Here is a 22,170-nt window from a genome sequence, read left to right as displayed (position 1 = left end):
CCTCTCCTGTGTGTGTGTCTGTGTGTGAGACGGCACAGTGAGAGAGGCTGACACAGTCCAGGTCTCGGTGATGAAGCCTGCGTGGCAGCGGCCATCGATCTGCTCGTCTCGGTCCAATCAGCTGCTGGTGCTCCTTGACTGACGTGCCTCGGGACCAATGGTGGCGACGGCACAGATTTCATGCTGCGAGGGATCCTGACGCTTTCTGACTGCTTTTGTTTTTGAATCGAAGCTCACAGTCACCTCAGCAGCTGCAGTGTGTGTGCGTGCATGCATGCATGGGTGTGTGTGTGTCTGTAGGATCTGTGCCTGTACAAATGTGAGTGCTAGATTCTCTTATTGCTGTGTCATGTATGATGAGTATGGGCAGCCAGTCAAAGAGCTACTTAGATGTATGAACATATTAAAATGCTCCAACATACAGAAAACTCTAGAAAGAGCTGAGTTACACCATGAAATACAAAAGTTGTGCCTTATTAATCCCAAAAGTTGGGAAATTATTTTCACAGCAGCCAAAAAGCAGCGATAAACCTGAGTGACGGTTTCTCGCAGGATGTCGAAAACCCATCGGCTCGTCCGACGCCGCCGAAATGGAGGAGGAGCTCGCTGAGGCTGGAGCTGAATGGCTCAACTTTGCTTTTATACAGGAGACACAAAACAAGCGAGACGTGAGAGAAATCTCAGCATCTGTAGTTTGATTCCAGCTGTTAGAACATTTCCTGGGAGTTATCTGTTACGGGCGCAGTTATAACCAAAATGATATTTATCAGGTTATTTATCAGGATTATGTATAATGTTTATGTACAAATCTTTGCATCAAAATAAAACTGTTCCTCATTCTAAATTCAGTGCACCGCTGAGAAGAGCATAAAAAACAACAGGAAATGAAGTCAGCGTCTGGCCGACATCACGTTTACCTGAAGCCTTCGGTGCTCACTGTGTTTATTGCCAGTGATGGGCAGTAACGCGTTACTTGTAATCTGATTACTTTTTTCAAGTAACGAGTAAAGTAAGGGATTACTATTGCAAAAACGGTAATTAGATTGCCGTTACTTTCCCGTAGGAACGCTGCGTTACTGCGTTACTAAAACTGTGATTTTTTTGCGAGAATGTCTCATGACAGTGACGTAAGCGAGTGCGACGTTCGTGACAACAGCTGTGTGCAGATCAACAATGGATCATATATCGAGTGCAGAGAGAGTATGAGCGTGCAGCGTTTAAAGCGTGGAAGTACTGACCTTACTTTGAGTTTGATTCCATAAAAAGTGACAAAAACATTAGTGTCCGTTGTGCGTGGGAAGAAAACTTCTTTTTACAGCGAAAAAACCCCTAAACTTCCAAACAAGCACCGAGTAGCTACGACGTAATGGGAAACTCACAAAGAAACTCGCGGATTCTTCCACTGACCGCTGCACACCTGCACCAGGGTAACCCTCCGCCTACCCCACTCCTGCTTTACAGGTGAAAATAGAGCAACAGGACCGCTAGTCTTTGACTTTATTTATTTTCTGCTGTGTTTTACTTGCATCTGTTTGAAAGACTGAGTGTAAACACACAAAAAAAAATTTCTTCCAGTCAGAGAATGTTGCAGATAATTAAATTTTTGCTTGATGCATAAAGTTAAAAGATTAAAACTAATAAAACAAGTTTTAAAAAGAGACTTTTCCATTTGATTACATTTTGTATGATGATTATGCAGAAAAAGTAGAATTGGGCTGAAAGATCTATCACTTTATCACCTATTCAGGTTGTAAATCGTGTTTTTAAAAAGTAACTAAGTAACTAATTACTTTTGAAAATAAGTAATCAGTAAAGTAACGGGATTACTTTTTTGGGGAAGTAATCGGTAATTAGTTACTGATTACTTTTTTCAACTTGACCAACACTGTTTATTGCACTCTCACCTTTCGCCAAGGGGAACACGACTGGCTGGAGATTCGGGTGAGATGGACAGAGCGCGCTCGCTTTCACGGACGTCCGAGCTGACGTTGGGCGATTCGCGTTCGCAGCCACTGACCTGTTTTACTTTGTCGTCTCGCATTAATAATACTGCAGTTTGTGCTGCGTTTGCTGGCAGCTCATTAAGTCAGTTACGTTGCTTTGTGTCATAGACACAGCTCGACAGGTATTCATCACTTATGCCAAATCTGAAGTGCTTCCAAAGAACGGATGACGACGTTCTTCTGGGAATGAGCTCGTCACGTTCTCACGTTTTGTTCTTGTGTATCTGTCTCTGAACACACTGTTACTCATCCCGACTATTTCCAGGAAACTTGGAGCTGCGTGGTGCAGTATGAGGTCGTGTTCATTAAATCGTATGAAGCCAGAATCCTGATTTGGATTCAAATCGTGTGGCTCAATTAGCCGTAGCGTTTCCTTCCCTCATGTTGTGATGTTGGCTGTTCAAGGTTTGGAGGCATAAATGGCAAAAACTTTCATGCAAAAAGATTTTTGCATGAAAGTTTTCTACTTTTCCTCTTCAGAGCTCTCCTGTTTGCAGCTCATTGGCTCATCTGATTAACGCTGCAGGGTCTTTACAATATAACACTGCTGTTGTGTTTGTTGCACACGTTAGTACTTAACAGTTGCTTGGTTAGCTCATCAATGGTTTAAAAAAATGACAAGAAGCAAATAAAAACAGCATTTTTTTAAAGCTAAAACAACCATTTGATTGGTCACAGGAAGTCTTTCGGGGCTGATGGCATCATTTGTAAACGAGATCTCTCAAACATGGCCGACTCGATCAGCTGCCTCACATTTACTCGTTAACTAACACAGTTCAAGAGTTCACGAAGTTAATCCACTTGTATGTGAGAAAGCTGCTTCGGCCTGTGTTCCCAGATGAAGCTGAGCATGAAGGACTGCGCGCATGTTTGGGTAGAGGGCGGTCGTCCTTCCGCTTCAGGCTGGCAGATGTTTGATTGGCGGCAGCGCTGAAGCACCAGAGGTCATCTGCTGCCTTTCACGCTCAATTAAGTCCCTGCCTGCGGTACACCCTGCACGTCTTTACGAGGGCTCTCACTGATGTGCATGTCTGCTAACTAAATGTAGCTCCAACAGCAGTCGGATGGTTAAAGCTTTCCTTTTAGAGCCAAGCTTGGAGTCAAACGGCTTTCTCAGCGAGTGAGGAGTTGATTGCAGGCAGCACTTCGATTTCCCTGCTGCAGGCTGTGATATTGGGTATAGTAGTGGCTTTCAGAGAGAGTAATGCAGGTCATTGCTTGTAGCAGGCAAGGATATATCAGGATACACTCTCTGAATGCATGATTGTGCCAGATTATAGGTTGCAGCACGTGTGAGAGACTGCACGATGATGGCTGATGCCACAGGTGCTCTTCACATACGTTCAGATATAAGCCTGGAAACAATGGAGGGACTTTGTCTTTTATTCTCTTTGGGTCTTTTTATGGTTGTGCTTGTGCACATATCTAAAACTAGTCCATGATTTCCGAGCCTTATGGTCATAACTGGTTTGATAAGTGATTTGTCAGCTTGTGCGTACTGACCGTTTTATCCTGAAAGACCAACATCTTCCAGCCATCCAGGAGCAAATTGTTGAAAATCTGTGCTTCTTCCAAAAGGTCTTGGAGATTAGACCGGATCGAATCGAGACTCGCGGCTAAGGCTGCACGATTAATCGTTAGAAAATCGCGATCTCGATTCATACTTATGTGCGATCTCATTTCCAAATGACAACGATTTAAAAAAAGAAAAAAAAAAGACGACTGTAATGATAAGCAGCTGTTGCTGTAAGTTAATGTAGTTTCATGCCGTACCACAAGGTGGCACTATCTGTAAAGAACATGGGCATGAGCGCTAAGAGGTGATGGGTGGTTGTTGTTTTTTTCCGGCTAACCAAGCATGGTGAATAAAGTATGTCGCAGATCACAAAAGGACTCTTTCTTCATAAACAAGGAGACAAACAAAACAGACGACGATTGTACCGCATTTTGATCCGGGACGTCATCTGCATGAAAACAAGCGCTCACTCTTCCTGCTCAACAAATGACGAGGGCGGAGCCTTATACCACGTGATACAGAAGCTGGCTGCTAAAATTAGCAGGGAAAAACAACGGAGAGCACGCAGTGTTGCCAACTTAGCGACTTTGTCGCTATATTTAGCGAGTTTTCAGACCCCCTAGCGACTTTTTTTCTTAAAAAAGTCGCTAAAAAAAGACGTGAAAGCGCATATCGCTTTTACTCTCAACAAGCAGCGGGTGCTGTAACGCAGTCAGTTCTTCTTTTACTCTTATGCTGTTTTGTAGATCAGGTTTAAAACTACTTATAAACACACACACACAAAGTAACTCCACCAGAGTGCCTATTTCGGGTCACTTTTGCCGGTCCAAGCCCGGATAAAGGAGCAGGGTTGGAATTGTGACATTAAAAAAACAATAATTGCTAAAAGAATTTAATTTGTAGTTCTAAATAAACTCTAAATGCATTTAGGACGTTTTTTGCTCACTTTATGTCTCGTCCACGATGTTATTTCTCTCTCCAACAACATAGGTTACAATTACATTAGCATGACCAATTATGCAAATTAGGTGATGACGTCATTTAGCGACTTCTAGCGACTTTTAGGACAGCCAATAGTGATTTTCCTTACTGAGGAGTTGGCAACACTGAGAACACGTCAGGGATGACGAGAAAGTGACAGGAGAAAATCCGTCCCGGTCAACCACCCAAACATCAGTAACGGGAACCTTATACAGCGCTTCCCTATACCCGTCGACCTCCCGCAGGCACAAAGAAATTACGGAGGCTATTACTTATCACCTGACCAAAGATATGGCTCCATCAACACTGTGCAAAACGAGGGATTTAGGAAAATGATCAACACCCTAGACAAACGCTACACAGTGCCGTCCCGCAACTTTTTCTATTGTTGCACTACCTGCTCTATACACGCAGCGTCGAGCAACGGTGGAGACGCAATTTCAAGCAGTACAACATTTTGCGGCAAAACGTGAGACATTTGTTGTTTTTATGTTTATTTGTTGTTTTTATGTTCAGTCTCAACTGTTACGAAGTTGATGTGCAGTTAATAAGTGCAATAAATATTTATACTGGAAAAGAAAATCGTGAGAGAATCGTGATCTCAATTCTAAGCAAAAAAATCGTGATTCTCATTTTATGCAAAATCGTGCAGCCCTACTCACGGCCCACCTGTCTGCACACCTCAGGTGTCACCTCAGTTCAGCCTTTTAGTTGTTGTTTCTCACTTATTTGTTACTGCGAAGTGTTTGCCTGTAATTAGTTTAAATGTAACTTTTGCAAACATGTTTCCTGTCAGTGCAGATGGATGGATGGCTCCATGGTGCTTTCATGCTGGATGGGGTTTAGAAATGTTGTTTGTGGGTTTTCCAGTAACTCGTACCCCGATGCAGTCTGAATAACATGATGATTGTTGAAAATGATCCTGTAGTAGATGTGTGGCACGTCTGGAGTGTGAGGAACACACGTGAGCTGTTACAGAAGTAAAACTGATGTAAAAGCCACAGACAAATGAAAGTTAACCTCCGAGTCCACATCAGCAGAGAGCGTAATCCCCGCCTTTGGAAGTCTGCTTCCAAACTGTATTTGACTGAGTCCTGATCTTAGACTTCATTATAATGTAAGATATGACATCTGAGATGCTTTGTGACAGAAGCATAAATAAACTTTGATGTGTTGCATCAAATTTCAGTCCGATCAGACATCAGAAGTCAGACGTGAGGACTTTCATGCGTCACATCAAGTCTTCTTTCATATTGTGGTTTTAAATCGTTCTCCTGTCAGATGCTCTTGATCTGAGCGGCGTGCCGGGCTGGAAACCGCCAAACCAGGAAATCCAAACCTGAATTTCAGTCACAACTAACTACCTTCAAAATGCCCCTCTCTTTTATTCTCTCTGCTCTTATTCTGCATGAACATTTTTAGACGTTTTGCTGACATTTAACTTTGCAGATGTTTCACCCACAGTCGACTTGGATTTGTAGCTTTTCATCTCTGAGGAAGGTCGCAGTCCACTCGAAGAGATTCTTATAAAACTAGTTCACAATTATGTAAAATATTATGATTATATAGTTCTGTATTAATTCTATAAATCATCACAGTCAGAGGCTCCTCTGCAAATGTACTTGGTTCTCTGCTCTTGGCTACTTTTTAGGTGAAACGAAATAAAAAGCAGCGTAATCCGAGTGCGCTTGAAATGACTTAATCATTGTTTAGTCAACATTTTCTGGCTTTAGCATTTCAGTCATCATACCTGCCAACACCCCCGTTTTTCCCCAGCAGCAGGTTTACTGTTTTACCTGGAAACCTGCTCCAACTTTATTATGAATGATTCACAGTTTTTATGTAATCAGAACCTGTGTTAAGCAGCATGTTACAGATAATAAATAATCGCTCCACATTAAGATTTTCCAGAATAAAGTGGATGGATGACGGTTGGCTGTGTGTAGAAGGAATCTGTAATTTCACCCACTGAAGATCGCAGAGGTTTGACATGGAAAAGGTGGCATGTTGTGACCTTTCATTTATCTGATCCGCTCTCCTGTTCGCCGCTCAGTTTCACGCTGCCCGCCCAGACCAAAGCCTCGATGTTTTCAGATTTCCTAATGAAGCTGAGGTCAGTGGAAACCGCTGTGTTTTCCAGAATACTGAGTTCTTGGAATCTCGGTCTTTGCTTTGATTAATTGAAACGGCAGTGGCTGAACTCCTAACGTGATCAGTCTCTGGCCGATGGAGAAGATGGGGCCGCTGATAGATTCATTCAGAGGCAGTCCCGCTTAATTGGATTCGTTCTGCCTTTAGAGAAGCAGGAAGTCTTTTATAAGGTTTCTGCCTGCAGAGCTTCGCTTCACGTGGACCTCGCTGACACTAAAGCAGCAGATATTCTGCATCATCATCATGTTAAATCATTTGCATAGCAGAACATTTAATCTTATCGAGTCACAGACTGACGGAGCGGCCACAACCGATTACAGCCGCAGCAGCGAGATGTCAGAACGGTCGAGCGTCTATATTCGGGTTGCGCGAGTGCGTACGCTGGTGACAGTTTTTATTTGTGGCAGCAAAAATGCCAAGTGTGGCTGCAGCCAAATGAACACGCTGCTTGGACGAGCTGCTGCTGAACAGCTCGGGTCTGTCTGTAGTCATCCATCCAAAGCCGAGGCCTAGTTTCCTCTCATCAGGAGCCTCGTGGATGTTTTTCTATTGATCGTCTCTGTAACATCTTTGTTTCGATCTGTGAGAGACTCGCGTTTGTAAATCCCAACTAAAATCTGCACAGACGCAGTAAATCGTGGTATTTCTGCCTCAGCTCCAAGGTGTAAATGTAGAAATGCTTCTAGGCAGCTCATCCGTTTGTGGAGCATTGAAGGACACGTATAGTCGTGTTCTACAGTGAAAAACTTTACACTTATTTAGGCTACGTTCACACTGCAGGTCTTGATGCTCAATTCTGATTTTTTGATCAAATCCGATTTTTTTGTCTGCTCGTTCACACTACAAATAAAATGTGACAGCAAACGCGCTCTAGTGTGAACGCTCAAAGCGTCTGCATGCGCAAAAGAAGACGTCACACACAACGCGCTCTGTTTAGACCCAGAGCAACAGTATTGTTTGACTGATGGCCTTAATATAAAGACTTCGGACTTCACGTTTCCCAATTTTTGCTTTAAGTTATTTTGTTATTTACATAATAATGTAGATAACTAGGGATACACCGATACCGGTATCGGCCCGACACCGACACCGGTATCGGGTATCGGCCCGACACCGGTATCGGGTATCGGGCCCGACACCGGTATCGGGTATCGGGCCCGACACCGGTATCGGGTATCGGGCCCGACACCGGTATCGGGTATCGGCCCCGATACTGTAAAATGTGTGTGTACTCATACTCGTAAAAGTTAACCGATACCATGAACCGATACTAGCTTATTTCATAAATCAGAGGGTGGCTTGTCATTTCTGTTGTAGTTTTTTAGATTGGCCACTAGGGGGACAATCTAAAAAAGGGGGACACTAGGGGGACATCCCCTAGAGACTGTGCCAATAGTTCAGTGATATTCTGTTAAATTACAATGTGGAGACTGCAATAATTTAACAGAAGTGCTTACTTTTCACTTGAAATTTTTTTGTGGTCATTTTTATTAAGATATTATTTATTATCGGCAGAGAATAAAATAAAACCTGTCTTCCAATTCATTGCATTTGTGTGTGTGTGTGTGTGTGTGTGTGTGTGGTAGAAGTATCGGTTTTTGTACTCTGTATCGGCAAGTACTCAGATCCAAGTATCGGTATCGTATCGGTTTGAAAAAAATTGGTATCGTTGCATCCCTATAGATAACCTAATAATGATCCTTATTGCTGTTTTAGAGGAGCTTCAAAGGATAGTTGCAGATTTCTGTCAGAATCTACAGATTATACAGTACAAATAAAATGTTCACGTTTCTCCAACGTTGTCTTCCCAACAGTTTCACCGGATGGACAGGAAGCATTCACGATGTCTTCTCCGGCGCTGATAATCAACGTCTGTGTTGTGTCAGTGACGTAAAAGACGGATTTAATGCGACATGACCATCAAACAGCAGTCGCTTTCTGAAACATCGGATATGTATCGGATTCAGCACCACATACGAAAGTGACCCAGATCGGATTTGAAAATATCGGATTTGCACCGTTCACACTGTCACACCATGATCGGATATGGGTCGCATAGGGTCAAAAAAGTCGGATTTGATGCGCTTTCGCCTGCAGTGTGAAGGTAGCCTTAGAGATGTACTCAAGACTGAGAATAATGCTTAATTACCCACATGCTGCCAGTGTTTGTTATTCACCTTTCTAGTCTCTAGTTATGAACCCACAGCAAAAATAAACAGGTTTAAGTTGAATATTTTCATTGATGCTACATAGAAACATTGACTTAACTTCAAACTTGCTTTGGTTTCAGAAAGCTTGAAGGGTCGGCTCGTTAGAAAAATTACCCAAATCTTCTATTTTGCAGTGTTTGGTGACCTAAAAGCCAAAGGATACCAGGGAACCTCTGATCGGCCTTTTAGCCAAACAAACGAACAATATCCCACTAGCTTACTCGGCACAGCCTCTGGGATAGTCATAGCTCATATATTTATCCAACATGGTGAAAGTGCAGTGATTTCAACGCTGGTATTCTGCTGTAAACCAATCGCAGGATGGCTTTGTCTGCTTGGAAATATGAAAATCTTTAAGTATTTAATGGTATTAAAGGTTTGGGGTTGAGCCGTAGATGAAGCATCTCCTTCTTTGTGATCTCTTAATGATGTGCTTCCTGATGTTGGCCTCCTTTTAACGCCATTACTTCTTCCATTACTTCTCCTTTGGTTTTTACTGCTGTCGACACGATGGAAGATGATTAAAAAATGGTCAGGAAATGACTGGTAATAATTTTGAAGTGGCTGAAAATCTCAGTTAAAATGTTAATGTCTATATGATGACACTGACACTGGATAATTGAATGCTAATGGAAATATGCCTCTAATATTTCCAAATAACCGACCACATAAATGGTTAGATGGGTGAATGTGGCTTGCGGTGTAAAAGTGCTTTGAGCCTATTCACCCTCCTGTACTGCAGGGCTGATTGACACGGTGTCTCCAGGACACTCAGACCTGAGGACCTCTCATGATGTTCAGCATAGCTGCACTGCAGAGCTCTATAAATCATACTGTATGCAGTAATTTCATGGTCCACTGCTTTCAGTCTACTGCACAGCCATCAGTCCTGCAGCTGCAGTCACATGACGCACATCATGATGCGAGCTGCCTGTCTAACGTCCTGTAGCGTCTCCTATAGGAGGAGGGAGAGTTGATGTCTCATGACTTTCACAACAGCTGCATCACCGGTCGAGCTCAGGTCCATAAGTATCATCCCAGTGTCATGATGTAATACGGCTGTGAGGTCAAGCGAGGCACGCAGTGCTACAGTCCTTCTTTACCTCAAACAGCATTCTGTACCATAAAACACCTCCCAGTGCCTGTTTGCTGCCATCCGGTGGCCACAGGTGGGTACTGTCTCTGAAGCAGGTTTGATGCCGCTTGACTGGGATCTATTGGAATCTGTAGCTTCTGTCATTTTAATGGGCGTGTCCTCATCCTATTAACAAAAACTGAAGCTTTTTACTTGCAGTTCACACTCAGCCACACCTACAGCTGCACATTTTATAATGGGAGTCTCCCTTTTTGAGAACAAGAGCAGTGGTCCCCAACCCCTGGGCCTTGGACCGGTACTGGTCCGTGAGTTGTTTGGTACCGGGCCGCGAGAGTTGAGGCTCAGGTGTCAAATGTATAGTTTTTATCGGTTTTCAGCGTTATTTTGTTATCATTTTTATCTTTAACTCGGTTTTCCTGGGTCTTTTCACGTGTGTTATGAATAAATCTTCTTTTTTTTGGTACCAGTACTAGTTTTATTTTGTTGTATTTATCCGCGACACCTTAAAGGCCGCTCTGTGAAAATATTAACGGGCATAAACCGGTCCGTGGCGCAAAAAAGGTTGGAGACCGCTGAACTAGAGGGACTGTAGTTCCTTTAATGGCCACTTTACATGTCGCTCTACACACTCGTTCTTGTGTAACCATATTCTTATTTACTTTGACACGATGCATCCAAAAACAACAACTTTCTGACCTCGGGCAAACTCAACCAAACGCTCCTCTTGGTTCACTTTTCCTCCACGCTGAGCCGTGTTTGAGTCGCCGTTGCGTCGCTGCGCCTAGCAGATGTGTTTTTTCAGCACAAGTAAACTCGAGTGGTGTTGCGTAAACAGCGCCATATGCCCGCGAGTGCTGCATATCGCTTCCTGTGGCAGTCCATTTGCTGACTCATAGAGAAACTGAGACTGTCTGTCAAGAGAGGAAGCAGCACAAAATTGCTCCACTTCAAACCTTCATATCCTGCTGGACCAGAGGCTGATTTGAACCGCTTTCGTGCCCTTCAGCCTTCGATATTTCAGCAGCTGAGCTGCATAGTAAATGTGTTTGTTTCGGTGAACAGCTTTATCATTTTAAATGTGGTTTGAGAGGTTTTTATTGACCAAACATCGTCCCAACATATCTGCTTTGTGAAGAATAGAAAATAAAAATTCAGTTATTTTGAAATTTGATCTGAAGGAGAAATGAGCCGATAAAAGCTTTAGGATTGAATTTTTCCTGCGCTTCCCGTACTCGACCTCGTCTCCGTTTTCCTGCTGTTACTGTAAAGTTTTTGCTCATTAGTTGCAAGAAGCGATTTTATTGGTCAGATTTCATTGTTAGGTTTAGGATGCAAAACGAGGAGGCAGAAAAAGCTGTTTCACAGCACCTCGGGAAAAAGGGAAGCACAGTTTTGATCTCTTTTCCTTTTTTTTGGGTTTGATGGCGGTTTTTGAAGATCACAGCGTGGGGGCAGCGCCTCCATCAGTCCAACTGAACTCCCATTGTGAGCTGACATAAAGCTGAAGGCCTGGCGGATGCAAGCGAGAAGATAAACATTTGACTGTGATGTGAAGCAGCGGGGTCAGCCGTGTCGACTGAGGTGGTCCTGAATTACGACTAGATGGGAATAGATGTGATTTTCTTGCTGCTGAGGTCGCAGAATTAGTTTATTATAAAAATACAGATCATCTGAATGTTTTGTGTCAACTGTTGCTGAGGTTTAGTTGAGAAAAGATCAGAAGCTGTGACGCTTTATCTAATCCAGCAACTGGATCAGTTCATTAGCTCTTTTTCACACTAATAAACAACCGTAAACACTGCCAGCTTTGTTTGCTGCAAGTTACCATGAAAACAAAGCAGAGCTTTCACTGCAACAGTGAAATGTAACAATCAAAGGCCTGTCTTCAGTCCGTAAGTGTAGCTGTAGCCGAGCGTGATAAACTCTTGCGACTGCCCTGAAGTATCTGCAGCTGTAGTCTCCGTCAGTCACGCCTGTCGGCTTTCTTCTGGAGGACGAGTTAAGTGAGAGATCCTGTGAATCCCCCCTCAGCTTCCACTGCAAACACTTCACAGCAGCTTCTTTATCAGACTGACGGCTCTCATCTCACCACAGCCGGTGGAGATATGACGGGGAGAGAGGGAGCGCTCCAAGCTGAGGCTCTACACCGACACATAAAAGCTCCGTGATAAGTGCCAGACCTGCTGAACGAGTTGTATTCACATTTGCGTTAAATTGTTCCTGCCGTGGAGCTCGGACCAGGAAGTGATTAAACGTGTCCTGATTTATTTGTTTTCATGTGCTGTGGCGCAAACGCGCACGTGCACGCCTGCCATGTATCATCTACACCTACGTGCACGTGACACAGAGCTGTAAAAGAGCAGCAGTCGTGCAGCAGGACGTGTTCGCGGTGTGCGTTTGTGGTTTGTGACTCGTGTGCAGCACACAGCAGTCGTAACGCTGCCTCTGGATATCGAATGATTACAGTGCGTCTCTCCTACGTCTCTGCTGTGTGTGTTTGTGCTTCAAGGTGTGTGTAAGTGTGTGTCTGCAGGCGTGTCTGAGTGAAATGATGATGTGATGAAGCTTTTATTAATTATTCTTCTGTGTGCAAAGAACAAAAATAATCCCATGTTGTGTTTTTTATCTACGGAGCCCCGCAGGGGACATGGGAGAAAAAAAATTAAGACTGACTTTTGCGAGATCTCGCAAAACTAACTCGGGATCTCGCAAAACTAACTCGGGATCTCGCAAAACTAACTCGGGACCTCGCAAAACTAACTCGGGACCTCACAAAACTAACTCGGGACCTCGCAAAACTAACTCGGGACCTCGCAAAACTTTTGCGAGATCTCGCAAAACTAACTTGGGATCTCGCAAAACTTTTGCGAGATCTCGCAAAACTTTTGCGAGATCTCGCAAAACTAACTCGGGATCTCGCAAAACTAACTCGGGATCTCGCAAAACTAACTCGGGATCTCGCAAAACTTTTGCGAGATCTCGCAAAACTAACTCGGGATCTCGCAAAACTTTTGCGAGATCTCGCAAAACTAACTCGGGATCTCGCAAAACTTTTGCGAGATCTCGCAAAACTAACTCGGGATCTCGCAAAACTTTTGCGAGATCTCGCAAAACTAACTCGGGATCTCGCAAAACTTTTGCGAGATCTCGCAAAACTAACTCGGGATCTCGCAAAACTTTTGCGAGATCTCGCAAAACTAACTCGGGATCTCGCAAAACTTTTGCGGGATCTCGCAAAAGTCCGTCTTAATTTTTTTTCCTCCCATGTCCCCTGCGGGGCTCCGTATTTATCGGCAGGTGTTACATTAAGAGTTAAAATAAAAAATAAACGTATATGCAACAGTAAAATTTTAAAAAATGCAGCGAACGTAAACAATCGTCGATTTAAAACAAATAAAAGTAGTTAATGTGAAAAATAATGTCAAAGTGAAACAAAAAAACTTAGCGTTTACTTTATTATTTTCTATCTGAACAGAAGGGTCGGGCCGTGCAGCTGAGACCACCAGCTGTCACCGCTAAGAGGAGAAAAAGCTGCACGGCTCAGTGAGGGAGAGGCTGAGATAAATGATTTTATTTTAAGGCAAATTGACGTGTTATTGATGGAAAGCCAACGTACAGACAAACGATCGGTGCTGGAACAAGTGCCGTGCAAAATAAGCCGAGAAAAGTCAAAAGCACCGATTTTTACCTGATTGGCTCTTTTAGGGCCGCATCAGCTCACCTGCCATGTTTGCTCCATCGATTTACGATCTGTGAAGTGTGTGTAAAAGATGGCTCTACATTGTTCTACAAAAGGACCCCTGCGGCTCACCTTACTCATCATTTAGACTCAGGTAGCATCTCTAGATTCCTTATAATGTAATTTAGAGCCTCTGCAACATTAGAGAGAAACTAGGAATCAGGTGATCGGCTATGAGCAGCACAGGGCGACAGCGGTGAGGAAGAACTCCTAATTAACAGGAAGAACCGGATTCTTCATCAGTTAGAAGATGATGGGAAAGAGGAGGGAATCCACCACACTTTAAAACACAATGTAACAAATGAAAGTTGTATTTCCAACAGTTTCTGCAACAACAGTAACGGCTCGTTTGCACCCACCAGCTCTAAGGCTGCAGTTTGGCATCCAGCAGCTCTTTGATTCAGGCTAATGTGTTTAATATAACACACATTCTTTGCCAAGAGTTGAACTGAGAGACATTAAGAAAGTGATTCAATCCAATAACCACCGAGGGATCCTGAGCTCTCAGGATTTATGAAGAGGAATGTCGAGTTAAATCCCCTCGCCGCGCCGCTCTCCCTCGATAAAAGGCTTAGACAGGTAATTGTGTGCTGGCGCTGACTCTCACCACCCCGCGCCTCCTCTTGGATGCCCACCAGCTTCAGTTTTAGCAGCTCACTCTTTCACTTAGCTGCTCCCCTGAAATGAAGGCTGGTTTAAAGACGTCCTGGTAGCTGCGATTCATTATTTAGCAAATACATGCAAGTGAAGTTTTGGTGTGGACGTCAGATCTGTGATTAATGTCGTCACCTTCAGCTTCTTTGTCTGGGAGGTGGATGGGAGGGTGGAGGTCTTTATATTGGGCTCATCTGTCAGCTTGTAGCCTCTCCTCCTCCTCCTCATAACCTCTTCTTGTTTTTCTCCCTCCACCATCACCCATGATGCCACCCGTTCAAGTCTTTTGCCCTTTTAAACCTTTGCTCTGTTTTGTCCCATTTTCCTTCCTTTCTTCCCCTCTTTCACTTTTTCCTCACTCTTCCCCCTGCATCCACCTCTCCCTCCGTCTTTGCCGGCTGATTTCTCCCTGCCGGTGGCTGTAATTTGCTCAGAGACGGATGGGTCGGCTCAGCAATCATCCTCCTCCCTGCTGTTTTTGATGGATCTCCCGGCTCAGCCGTCGGAGTCTTTCTTCGAGCCGCTCGGCTTCAGCTCCCCCCTCTGCGTCGGACTGATGGAGCGGGCGGATGGGAGACGGCAGCTTCTGTTTCTTGAATGTGTTTTTTTAAAACCCAAATGTCGCCGGATGCGCTCTCGGGGTCGGCATTATAAGCTCGACCTCACCGGTGCTGAGTAGGATCCCCGCTGGCCTTTGCTGAAAATGTTGAAATGCTGGACCCTGCTGAGTCGCCATCTTGGACTTCCTGTGGATTTTCAAGAGGTCGCTTTGTGTTCCCTCATCTCGATGGTGGTCTGTTGGGCTCGGATCAGGAGGTCACGTAGATCGTTTGAGTGTCGTGGAGAGAAGATGATTTATTTAAGAGCCTTTATTCCTGCTGGACGCCTCCTTTTTAGAAACAGTCTGCAGATTGTTATGAAGCTCCGATTCGGTCATTTGCTGCTCAGAAGACAAGAAGTCTGCAAGAACTGCCATTAATTAGCTTCAATTCTTACTCTTCATGTAAATTTGTAAGTTTTTTTAATAGATGTTGAGCAGGTTTTTCTATCATTCAACAGCCACTTACACATTTTTGTGGTTTTTATTTGACTAATTTAATGGTTTGATTTCTCAAGAACTCAACTTTTTAACTAATTCAGGTCTTAAACGGGTCACAGGTGCCAAAACGCGTTTTCTCAAACGGCCTCAAAGATGCAATGAAGAGCTCGTTGTAGAGCAGGGGTGTCAAACATAAGGCCCAGGGGCCAGACTGCCAGACACACAATTTCACAGCATTTCTTACTGATAAACAGAGATGGGCAGTAACGCGTAATCCGATTACTTTTTTTAAGTATCGAGTAAAGTAAGGGATTACTATTGCAAAAACTGTAATTAGATTACTGTTACTTTCCTGTAGGAACGCTGCGTTACTGCGTTACTAAAACCGTGATTTTTTTGCGAGAATGTCTCATGACAGTGACGTAAGCGAGTGCGACGTTCGTGACAACAGCTGTGTGCAGATCAACAATGGATCATATATCGAGTGCAGAGAGAGTATGAGCGTGCAGCGTTTAAAGCGTGGAAGTACTGACCTTACTTTGAGTTTGATTCCATAAAAAGTGACAAAAACATTAGTGTCCGTTGTGCGTGGGAAGAAAACTTCTTTTTACAGAGAAAAAACCCCTAAACTTCCAAACAAGCACCGAGTAGCTACGACGTAATGGGAAACTCACAGAGAAACTCGCGGATTCTTCCACTGACCGCTGCACACCTGCACCAGGGTAAACCTCCGCCTACCCCACTCCTGCTTTACAGGTGAAAATAGAGCAACAGGACCGCTAGTCTTTGACTTTATTTATTTTCTGCTGTGTTTTACTTGCATCTATTTGAAAGACTGAGTGTAAACACAAAAATATTTTATTTTATGTGCTGGAATGTGCAGAAAATTCTTCCAGTCAGAGAATGTTGCATATAATTTATTTTTTACTTGATGCATAAAGTTAAAAGATTAAAACTAATAAAACAAGTTTTAAAAAGAGACTTTTCCATTTGATTACATTTTGTATGATGATTATGCAGAAAAAGTAGAATTGGGCTGAAAGATCTATCACTTTATCACCTATTCAGGTTGTAAATCGTGTTTTTTAAAAAGTAACTAAGTAATTAATTACTTTTGAAAATAAGTAATCAGTAAAGTAACGTGATTACTTTTTTGGGGAAGTAATCAGTAATTAGTTACTGATTACTTTTTTCAAGTAACTTGACCAACACTGGTGATAGGCAATAGATGAAAGAGGTAAAGACTTGGCTGTTCATACTATAGTTATCAAAAGCAGAGGTTCTCTCTAATCTTACACATTTATTTCTTACAATTTAAACCCAAAGACTCGAGGATTGAATGTGTAGGTAAACTTCTTCACGCTGACAGAGGAATTTACTGTTCCAGCCCATTTTAAGATCAAAGTGAGCTGTGTGCGGCCCACCGTGTAAAACGAGCTTGGCATGGCTGGAGAAGATTCCGGGGAAAGGATCCAGTTGAGATGATCCAGGCATCTGATTGGATGGGAGGAGACTCTGAGCTGGACCCACAACAACATTTTGCTGGGAACAAAGCACATTTGGATTACCTGCTTGGCTTCCTTGACCTGAGTCTGGAAAAGTAGAAGATGCTTTGGGAAGCACGGCTGTCAGTGATGTACTGCAGGAGCATAACTGCCTTTTAACTTAGAGCAGTCTTATTTTGTCGACCCCACAGACACACTAAAGTCTACCTTTACCAGTCAGAGAGTGCTCGATGTTTTTCTAGTGCATCCTTTTCTGCTTTTTAACATTTAACATCATCAGGAATCTGTTCCAACACACCTTGAGAAGCCGTTATCCTTTAATAAAGGATTATAAAACAATCCTTCGTGGTCTGCACACAGACATTCATGAAGTAATACACACTTTAAAGTATTTAAACCTGTAGCTTTAAATAAAACTGCAGTATTTTCTGTCCCCTCTGTTCTGTTTTAGGTTAATATTCACTGTGCTTAAAGCAAAATCATCCATTTGTCGTTTTATAAGACTTGTACCTTCCCGCCTCCGCGTTTGCAGAGAGCTCAAGTTCCCCGTGACGCCTCCTTCCTCTTCACCATCTAGGAAACGTGAACCCTTGGATTTCATCTGACTCCGTTTCCATTTCCTTCTTTTGTCTCGTCTACATAAATATTTAAATGAGGAACACTGAGCTTCCACCGCCTCCGCAACAAATCCACTATCTGTAGTTGGATCATAATTCACTTTCGAACATAACAAATTTATCACAAGGCGCCGACTGTTCCTGTGGCTGCTGGTTAAATGTTTATAAGGCAGTGCCACGGGGAAGGTGAGAGCGCTCAAGGCGATACCATCGCAAATCTTTCTACTGTATAAATAAGGGAAGTGTTGGTGAATATCCTTGGTTTCAGGGAAAAACTTTAACTTGTAGATTTATTCTGCAGATTAAGACTCAACGAATTCTGCAAGTTGTTTAAGATGTGTTAACTAATACAACACGAAGCACGGAGGGAAGCATTTTAATTGTCAACTCTAGATGAGGTTGAGATGTTGTATGGTTGTTAAAGTGTATAAAGGTAAGCGTAATTCTCCAAAGCAGAAGTATTTGCTTTATATTATCTTACAGACACTGTGGGTGAGGGGGGGTAATTAGCAGAGAGGATATTTGCATAATTCATAAACAAATGCAATAAACTAAAATTAGTAGAGGTTATTGTAGCTTCAACGTTGAGAGATTGAAATAAACTGTAACGTAAATTAATATTTGAAGATTCAAAAAAGAAGTGTAAACGACCAGATAATGAAGTTGTTGGAGAACTACAGATACCTGAACGTAACTTTACCCTCATCACAGTTTGTGGAGGAAAAAAACGATTTGTTGATTCAAACAAAGAAAGTTCCAGGCTACGTCCACACGTACACGGGTATTTTTGAAAACTGAGATTTTCCGTTTTCGTTTTAAAAACTAATCCCGTCCACACGTAAAGGCAGAAATGAAGGAAAACGCTGCTAGGAACATGCCAAAGCAGCAGGTGGCGATATATTCCTAACCGTGCAGAAATGTTGGCCAATCAGAAGTCTAGAAGCCTCGGTGGGAAATAGTAAACAAAGCTGGGGCATCGAAGCAGAACCGAGTGGTATGTGTGGAGGGACAGTAACTGTGTGTGTATATGTAAGCATTTAAACACTGCAGAGACAATTAACAGTAACAGTATTGTAGAAATTTCACCGAAACAATAACGTGGCGCACAGTGTGACGTCAAAAAAGGCGCACACCTTTGATTCTGCGTTTTCTCCGTTTTTCTCGTCCACACGTAAATGCAAAAACCGAGTTTTAGAAAATATCCACCCTGGCCGGAGTTTTTAGAAATCTCCGTTTTCAGTGACCAAAAACGCCGTTTACGTGTGGACGAAAGGTGCAAACGCATAGAAAATTCTGCTTTTTCAAAAATACCCGGGTACGTGTGGACGTAGCCTCAGTTGGTTCGTGTTGGATCGATTAAACGTATTTTTAGATTAAATGATATAAACATTTAGAGATTAAATAATTAGGGCCTTGTAGTCTACATTGTGATGGGTGAGTTTTTAGCTTTTCACAGATTGTCCAAAAATGTAGGATTAAAAGAAAAAGATGAGTATATGAGATGATGCCGACTCCCTGACTGGTTTTGATGTGAAGATAATTTTAACCAAACGGCTCACAGGCTGCGTGGGAGCAAACCTTTTGGAGTAATGTCTATAGCATGCTAGTTAGCTATAGCATGCTAGTTAGCTTAGCTTAGTCTGTGATAGCTTCAGTAACGTTTGGATGATACTGGCAGCATGTTTTTTGGTCTCAGTTAAGTCCGTTTCCTCCGAAACTCTGGCTGAAAGGTCAGATCTGATGTCACTGATCACATCAAATGGAATAAATATATTATATTTGCAAAGACAGCGAGTTAAATCCAACAGACTGACTCGTTAAATGAGAAACAAACTGGACTAAACAGGCTGTTTTATGAGTCCTCCCGGCATCCTGCATCTGCACATCGAGGAAAGGTCGCAGCAATATTGAGCACCACAGGAGAGTTTATTACTCTGCTTATGAGTCCAAACTCCCTCGACCTGTGTTGCTCGACTCCCTTTTATAATGTCCCAAAATGAATGTCGCCCTTTCGCTCTGAGGTCTAAATGCCCCGGCTCATGTAACCCTAACAGCTCACTCTGTATTTTCCTTTTTCCTGAAAGCTTTAAGAAGTTTAAGGTGTTTCACCCCATCGTTCATGTCAGAAACTCATTATAAAATATCTTCCTAAATAACAGCACATCCTAACTCTTTCATCCAGCCCATTGTTGGGAATAAAATGAAGAGTACTCCTTATCTTACTCGAGCCAGAGACGAATCGGAGAAAAATCCGCATATTGCAGAAGTTTAGCCTCCACAGTTTCATTTCGCAGTGGCCACGTTTATGATGTGAAAGGTAGCAGTGCATGCAGGGAGAATAAATCTGATAATCTGATCAGTGTTTTGGTCCCGGCGTTTCACAAACTAATGTTGAACTAACAAAATAGGCAGAAGTCTTACAGCTGAACATCTGAGCTCTCCGACTGCGCTTTAATATAAACAGCATTTCTGCAAAGGAACGGGTGCAGCGAGCTCACCTTCTGCTCATAAATAAGAGACCTTGAGAAGTTGTGTGTCCGGCGGTCAGATAATCCTGCTGACAGACCGCCGAAACCCGGCCACAACTCCGAGCCACAGACTGAGGGTGAAAAACCGATTTTTAAGCAGCATAAATTTAGATATCCGTCTGGCTGGGACAGCTCCAGAGCGACAGGGAGGCTGTAAATTTATGGGCCATCATCTGTTTTTGTGCATGTGTCCTTCAAGGTTCAAAAGCAGGATCTGGTAATGCAAGTCAATGAGCCCACCAGCCATTCACAGGAAGGGTTTTCAAACGCTCGGGCCATTTGCAAAATGCATAAATATCAGGATATTTATGGGTATGAGCAGCAGACATTCATGTATAAATAATGTCTAACTGTTAATGTAACAAACAGGCTCACAGCTGCAGATCTGATGAGACACTTTTTAGGTGTGAAGTAAATATTGGAGTCATGATGTGTCAGATTTCCATATTTCCTTCGTCTTCCTGACTGACAGTGAGCCTGTTGGAGATGGATGTACAAAGTGGGTCCTTTTTTCTTTCCAGGTGAAATAAAAACGACATATTTGAATATGTTGGGCACATCGTATACAAACAGTTTGCTTTTAATTCTTGAACATGCATTCACAGATTTGCATATTTCACCAACAGGTGCAATGGACAGATTCATATATCTGCTAATTGGTACTAACAGACTTGAATACAGCAATTTCACTCACCAAAACTGGAGCACAGACAGATTTTTATCAGCTAATTCCAACAGTATAAGTGTAGCAGAGAGAGTCGGGTTCAGTGTCGTGAATTAGTGGAGGTGAAATCGGCAGCTGCTTGTGTCGGGGCACCAATCAAGTCAGTAACTTTAAATGGATGAGTTCTTAAAAAGGGAGATCTTATTCATTTTCTTTACTGCTTTATCCATTAGAGGGTTGTTGCAGAGGTGGGACTTGCAGAGCTTATGTCGTACCAGCATTTATGCTCCTGTCTGCTTTGTTGTTCAATTTCACCACCAAAACACTAGTTGGCAGAGTTTCTATCTTTGATTTGCTCCATTCTCTTCTGATCTCTTTGAAAAATGGTAACAGAAGAAGAAGCAGCAGTAATGACAGCATTAACGGTAGAGCAGGGCGATATGGCCAAAAATATTTATCACGATATATATTTGAAAATTTGCGATAACGATATAACTGACAATATAATTGATTGCGAGACAAAATACAGCTCCACAACTTTACTAGCGCAAAAAAACCCCCATCCATTTATTTTCACTTAAACAAGCAGCTGTTTTTTATGTGCATTAAAGCTATATAAAAATTTAACAGTGCAAATGCAAATTCCTTGCTGACAGTTTAACTAAAAGGCATTTCCAGTAGAAATGGGCTGACAAATCCTGAGCATAACCATGTATAATATCCACTGAAGTTAAAAAGAGGTGCTTTGCAACATTAAACTGCAGTGTGCCAAATAAACAAGTGAAATACGTATTTTTCGGACCATAAGGTGCACAGGAATATAAGACACATTAAGCGAAACAAAGCAGTCAGATAAATCAAACTTTATTCAACTCGTTCTTCTTGCTTCCTCCACTTCTGTACCATTGATTCATTAATGCTGTATTCTATCACAGCTGCTCTATTCCCATGTTGTTGCAGTATATTAATGACTAACCTCTTATTGTGGATGGATTATCTCAGTTGTTCTCCTGACTGAAGTTTGGTCTGTTTACAGCATCCTGCCATGTGATTGCATTTTCTCTAACCATCAGGAACCTTCACGTTAACTTTTATCGAGTGGAAAAGTGTTAGCTTAAATCCTCCAGCTTCACTGTGTATGTTATGCTAACATAGCTGTGTCGCTAGCGATCACGTAGCACATCATTATATACCACCTAGCCCAACTTCAGTAACCTTAAAAATGTCACTGCTGTTTAGTTTTCTGTCTTCATTTATGTTGGAAGTGATAGCAGAGCTGTACGTTTGAATTTTTTCAGAAATCTCTCAGTCAGAACATGCTATCATGCTGAGGTAACTAGCAAAACTAGCGAGCTAACTTCCGCTAACTTCCTGCTAACTTCCTGCTAACTTCTAACTCCGTTAAATTCTGTTTTCATGGATGCCTGGATGTTAAACTTCATAGTTACACCGGGTAAAGCAACAATG

General features: G+C 42.7%; 1 protein-coding gene and 1 long non-coding RNA gene across 3 annotated transcripts in view; both read left to right on the top strand.

Moving 5' to 3' along the window:
* Positions 1-22,170, top strand: part of efr3a (EFR3 homolog A (S. cerevisiae)) — a 128,388-nt gene that overhangs the window by 12,054 nt on the left and 94,164 nt on the right. The window lies entirely within an intron of this gene.
* LOC146496998 (uncharacterized) lies at positions 8,034-21,870 on the top strand. Its single transcript, XR_014870785.1, has 2 exons — positions 8,034-17,016; positions 17,059-21,870. It is a non-coding gene; the product is annotated as an uncharacterized LOC146496998 (long non-coding RNA).

This window comes from Neolamprologus multifasciatus, chromosome 18 (genome assembly GCF_963576455.1).
Source record: "Neolamprologus multifasciatus chromosome 18, fNeoMul1.2, whole genome shotgun sequence".
NCBI lineage: Eukaryota > Metazoa > Chordata > Actinopteri > Cichliformes > Cichlidae > Neolamprologus > Neolamprologus multifasciatus.
The sequence above is the reverse complement of the archived record's forward strand: the minus strand, read 5'-3'. Positions and strand labels throughout refer to the sequence as shown.